Source organism: Schistocerca piceifrons, chromosome X (assembly GCF_021461385.2).
Source record: "Schistocerca piceifrons isolate TAMUIC-IGC-003096 chromosome X, iqSchPice1.1, whole genome shotgun sequence".
Taxonomy (NCBI): Eukaryota; Metazoa; Arthropoda; class Insecta; order Orthoptera; family Acrididae; genus Schistocerca; species Schistocerca piceifrons.
In genome coordinates, this window is record NC_060149.1 from 790,030,073 (window position 1) to 790,036,215 (window position 6,143).

At 35.9% G+C, this 6,143-nt stretch overlaps 1 pseudogene; it reads right to left on the reverse strand.

Moving 5' to 3' along the window:
- Nucleotides 1-3,078: 3,078 nt before the first annotated feature.
- Nucleotides 3,079-3,196, reverse strand: LOC124723836 (annotated as a pseudogene).
- Nucleotides 3,197-6,143: the final 2,947 nt, after the last annotated feature.

A 6,143-nucleotide genomic window follows, 5' to 3' on the forward strand; every position in this document is an offset into this window, starting at 1 on the left:
TCCACTACCGTTTTATGTGACTAAGGGGCCCCATACTACACGCTTTTTCCATCTAGCCAAGAGAATTTTAAAGGTGTTTAAAGGCATTCACCTTTTAACGATATTAGATCCACTGCTCGCTAGGTTCCCGTGTTTGGGCTGTAATTTATTTCCTTATTGCTCCAGACTGATGTTGCACTAACCACGTGAGGTGCGTAATTGAAATTAATAAACAATTACATAACTGTAACTGAGACTGTTTACTCATTTGAAAAAGGAGAAGACTGACAGACAGACGAGGGAGGAGGAGAAGGCAGAGATGGGGAAAACGATTTGGGAGGGGGGGGTTGAAGATGGAATTAGAGGGGGAGGAGGAAATGGACAGAGAGACAGTAGGAGGAGTCAGATAGATAAGTAGATAGTGGGGAGTGGAGGAGGTAGACATTGAGAGGGGGTGGAGAAGATGGACAGAGAGGAGAGGAGGAGAGAAGACGGCCAGAGACAGGGAGAAGGAGAAAACCGACTAATTGAAGACGGAATAAATATATACCTGGACATCGCCAGGTACTGAGCTGTGCGTGTGTGTGTGTGTGTGTGTGTGTGTGTGTGTGTGTGTGTGTGCGTGTGTGTGTGTATGTGTCAGCTAGAATGTGGTGTCCATGCAGGAAAAGGGGAGAGTCGATCAAACATGCAATAATGGTGTTCTGGCACGTATATTAGGCAAGTTTATTAGAATATGGTCACAATAAGAAGAAGAAGAAGATTTTATTGTCGTTAAGCTTACAGAAGCACTAGACAACGTCAAATTACAAAATATAAACAAAAATATATGAAGGAGTTATAAGTACAATATTACAATAGTTTTATAAATAGTCAATAGACAGGAGATACAATATATAAAGTGAGGTAGTACAACCAAATCAATCAGAATGCACCAGTACAAAATACAGGAAAAGGTCAGAATACAGAATACCAAGACAGGAAAATATATACAAAGAAATATTACATCAGATCATAATAACTGCCCTTTGCAACTACACAGAGAAAAACAGATTAATGCTTATTATTAGCTACTAACAAATAGGTAACTAGAACTGGTAATGAAATAATTAATATTATTACTAGCTACTAACAAATAGGTAACTAGAACTGCTAATGAAATAATTAATATAGTATATCGGGAGCAGCTAAAGTTTATAGTATTATTTGTTTTGACTGCAATCAAGAAATTCATCAACGGAATAAAAAGGATGTTCAAAAAATGGTTCAAACGGCTCTGAGCACTATGGGACTTAACATCTGTGGTCATCAGTCCCCTAGAACTTAGAACTACTTAAACCTAACTAATCTAAGGACATTACACACATCCATGCCCGAAGCAGGATTCGAACCTGCGACCGTAGCAGTCGCGCGGTTAAAAAGGATGTTCAACCAGCCACTCATACAGTTTTGGCTTGATCTCTTCAATAGGACTATCGAATTTACAAAGAGAAAATTTATTGCAACATTTTGAACCTATTACATGATAGATTTTTAAAGACTTAGTTAAACATTGAAAATGTACATCAATGTGTTTCCTGTTTCTCGTATTGTACGAATGTATATTTTCTCTTAATTGCTGGTTTGGTAAATTGTTCATGGTATGTAGAACAACAGTATATATATAGAGATCAACAACAATCATAACTTTAAGTTTCACAAACAATGGCTTGCAGGAATCTAGTCTACCAGAATCAGTGATAATTCTTACAACTTTTTTTTTCAGTAGAAGAATATCATGTACATGGCTACAGTTTCCCCATAATAGTAAACCATAAGAAATAATGCTCTGAAAAAAAAAGGCAAAATATGTTGATCTAATATACTGATCTGATACACAACCTTTTAACCTTCTCAACAAATAGATTACTCTAGAAAGCCTAGCAGATCTATAGTTAATATGATAATTTCAATTAAGTTTACTATCTAAATATATACCAAGAAATTTAACATTATTTGAAACATTCAGAAATAAGGTATCTCTTAAGCTGAAAAACATGGACTGTGTTTTATTTTCATTTAATAAAAAACCGTTTGCTCTGAACCATTTTGATGCTTCATTGATGGTATTTTCTGTTATATTTTTTAACAATTCAATGTCAGGGTCATAGTTGATAAAGGTTGTGACGTCAGCATATAAGATTGAATGGTAAATCATTAATCGTAATCAGAAAAAGCAGTGGGCCAAGCACCGAGCCCTGAGGCACACCACACAGGACATCGGCTACATTGGATCTATCATCATTAATACAAACAGTCCGCTAAAGGTGCTCCAAAAAAGACCTAAGAATACCCAAGCCACTGTTTTGAAAACCTAAAATCTCTAATTTATGCAGAAGTAACTTGTGGTTCACACAATCAAATGCTTTACTCAGATCACAAAAGTTGACCAGAGCAAATTCCTTATCTTCGAATACCTGGAGAACCTTTTTAACGAGCGAATCAATAGCATGAGTGGTCGATCCATTTTTCCTAAAACCAAACTGCTCATTGGAAATAATAGAATTATTATCTAGAGAGTTACACATTTGGTTATACACAACAGTTTCTAATACTTAAGAAAAAACAGGAGTGAGGGATATGGGACGGTAACTAGATGGACATTTTCCATCTCCATTCTTATACACAGGAACAACTCTACATAACTTCAGTACATTGGGGAAAATTCCCTGTGTCAGACACTTATTTACAACATAAGTTAGAGGGCCAACAATGCATTCAATAACATTTTTCAATATCTTATGGGATATGCCATATATATCGGCACTGCTCGAAGACTTAAACTTATTTACAATATTTAAAACCTTCTGCTGCGTCACTTCAGAGAACACAAAATTATGTCTGTCATACCTAAACCCCAAATTACAATTTTCCATCATTTGAGCAGCAGTTTCCGCGGGTTTAATGATATTTTTCTGAATATCCCTAACTGACTGTATACAGAAATAGTTAAAATCATTTGCTGAGACAGTTACCTCTTTTGGTTTGTTATTTTTGGCGACTAAAGAGTTTATTATATTCCAATCTTTTTACATTTATTTTTTGATGCACCCCGAAAAATGGCAACAGTGCATGGTGGCCCGGATGGTCACCCATCCAAGTGCCGACCACACCCGACAGTGCTTAACTTCAGTGATCTCACGGGAACCAGTGTATCCACTGTGGCAAGACCATTGCCTCCACAACCAGAAGTGGCATGGATTTAGGTTGAGGAATCCAGATGGCCACACACATGAAACTGCCTAGAGATGATTTGGTTTTTACTGGAGGCATCTCGAAACAAATCTTTCACCTGGCAACCAGCCTGTGGTGTCACCCCATCTTGCATGAAAATAGTGGTATGGACACACTTGTGTTCTTGTGAAGCTGGAATCACATGTTGAGATCTAGTTCAAAAGCATGTATGGATGTCTAACAATTATTGTTAATGAATAAAGAGTACCTCCTTGGATGACGAGTTCAGTCACTCAAAGTCACAAATAAGCAGATTTATTTGCACATGCTTATTATGTAGAAAGTATGCTGCCCAGTTTGAACAATCTCCAATGACTTTTTAAAATATTATTCTGTATGACAACAGAACAACATATTTTTGAGGCTACACACAAGAGAAATCGTACAACACTGAAGGTGGTGTAGCAGTGTACAATGCCCCTATATAAATGATATAACAGCTAGCTTCACACATGTGATTAGTCATGGCTTCTCCATGACAAAAATTTCTTGGCTGAGGCAGTCAACAGGAGCCAGCCAAGTGGTGTCGACAACATACCAATGTTGAAATATTATGTTCATTATTATAAATGAAAATCCACCTTTGCCATGCAGCAAATGAAATAAAACTTTGTACAACATTTCATAGTGTACATAGCTTACTACCATTTTAATTTGAATTCCCTATCCATAGCATTTTTAGACATTCACAAAATTATATAAAATACAGAATTTAGAAATCCATAGATAACTAGCTGTTTGACAAGTCCATGTGTATTAGGAAACAGGCAGGAAAGAAAACAGAATAAAACACATTTCTGATCAAACGCTCAGGGTGAAAAGCTTAAATTGATTCCTACAGTGATTATCCTGAATGTGTGAAAGTTGTATAACCAACTGTATAGAGTATGGACTTGGTTGTAGCTATCTGTAAATAAAAAGTGATAATATACTGGAGTTTTCATTCAACGAATTTCGCTCATTTCGTAATTAGTCAGATGTGAAATTTGAACTATTTTGCACAGCACTGACACAGGTAGTGCGACTAGTATCTATTATAGCTTTTCTAGCAGAGAACATTATATTTCATGCCAGTTCAGGCATGTGTCTGCATCGTAATTCACAAAACATGAGTGAACTTTCTAATGTGGGGGCAACAAACCATATCACCACAAGTAGTGGGGAAGAGGGCCAGATTTCATAATTATCCACCATACTTTTCTCCCTTCTGCATACTCAAATGTATAATTTTAACAGCAGAAATCACACACATCTAGTTTCAGTCATACATTAAGCTACTTATTGACATTATAAATATGTGGAAATTACAGCTTTCTACATTTTTAAAGTTTAATTTATGGTGAGGAATAAGTGAATTCTTTGTGTTTTTAGAACACAGAATTGGAAACCGAAGCTTTAATTTATTTACAGCATCTCAGGATTGTATCTTACAAGAGAAGATTAAAATAAATATGAGATAAATTAAGAGCATCTCCAATTCCCTTGGTTCAAATACTAAAATAGTGTAGTGAAGCAGCTCACTAAAATCATGTTTTTTGTGACTTTCCTTGTGATCAATGGTCAATGGGTCTTCAGATGTTCACTTAGGTGATAAAATAAACGCATGCAGTCATCTATTTTGATGTTATTTTACTATATGGCAACCAGTTTCAGTGACTCAGTACACCATCTTCAGGTCTATATGCATAAACAATAATGATAGCACCAATCAACTTACCAATCATGCAAATACAAAGACAGATTCGAAACAGTATAAGAATCAAGGACAATACTCTGTAAGTGAATTTACAGTCATCATGTGATAAAATCCAGCAGATACATCTATTGTCACATACTGAAAACAGAATTACATACAGTATAACACAACACATTTCCACTCTATACATTATAGAAATGAGCTATTTATTAATAAAATCATTAATTAAATATTCCATGGTTATAACTTGGTTGGTACAGTGATATACTAAACTGCAAAATCCTCACGTAATCTACCAGCCTGTAAAAATAGCTGTAGAAAATGCACAATATATGAAAAATGGTTCAAATGGCTCTGAGCACTATGGGACTTGACTTCTGAGGTCATCAGTCCCCTAGAACTTAGAACTACTTAAACCTAACTAACCTAAGGACATGACACATACCCATGCCCGAGGCAGGATTCGAACCTGCGGCCGTAGCGGTCGCGTGGTTCCAGACTGTAGCGCCTAGAACCGCTCGGCCATTCTGGCTGGCAATATATGAAAGAAACTACAACATCAGAACTAAGTAAACCAAAGAAATATGCATTTATGTGCAAGTAGGCCTTACAAAAGAACAGCATCACCAATCTATAAGTGTCAGAACAGGTAAAGCTATCAAAATGTCAGTATAAATATATCTATATGTCTCATCAAAGTTATAAAATGCAGAGTTGAAAACCGTATATGGGCATATTTATGTCCTATGCATAAAATTAATGTCCAAGAACAGGTCATAAAACCAAATGCAGAAAATCATCTATGTCATACAGGACAGAGAAAATACAGAACATAGGATAATGTTCAGAAGGAGCAACATATGCATTTATATGTACAAGCATCCCTTGCAAAAGACAGTATCAATAAAACTTAAGTGTCAATGTAGGTAAAGCGATCAAAATGACAAAATAAATTTGTTTGTATATCATATTAAAGCAAAAACTGTTGAAGTGCAAACTGTACAAGAGCATACTTATATCATATGAATAATATGAGTGCCCAAAATATGACAAAAGGACAAAATAAGGAAAACCACCTACATCATAAACTGTACAGAATGTATGGAAACCCCCCACAAGATACTATTCAGGGTGAACAACATTCAAATGTGAATCCGTACATGTATTGCGTACTGCTGTAAAACAAATAGCACAC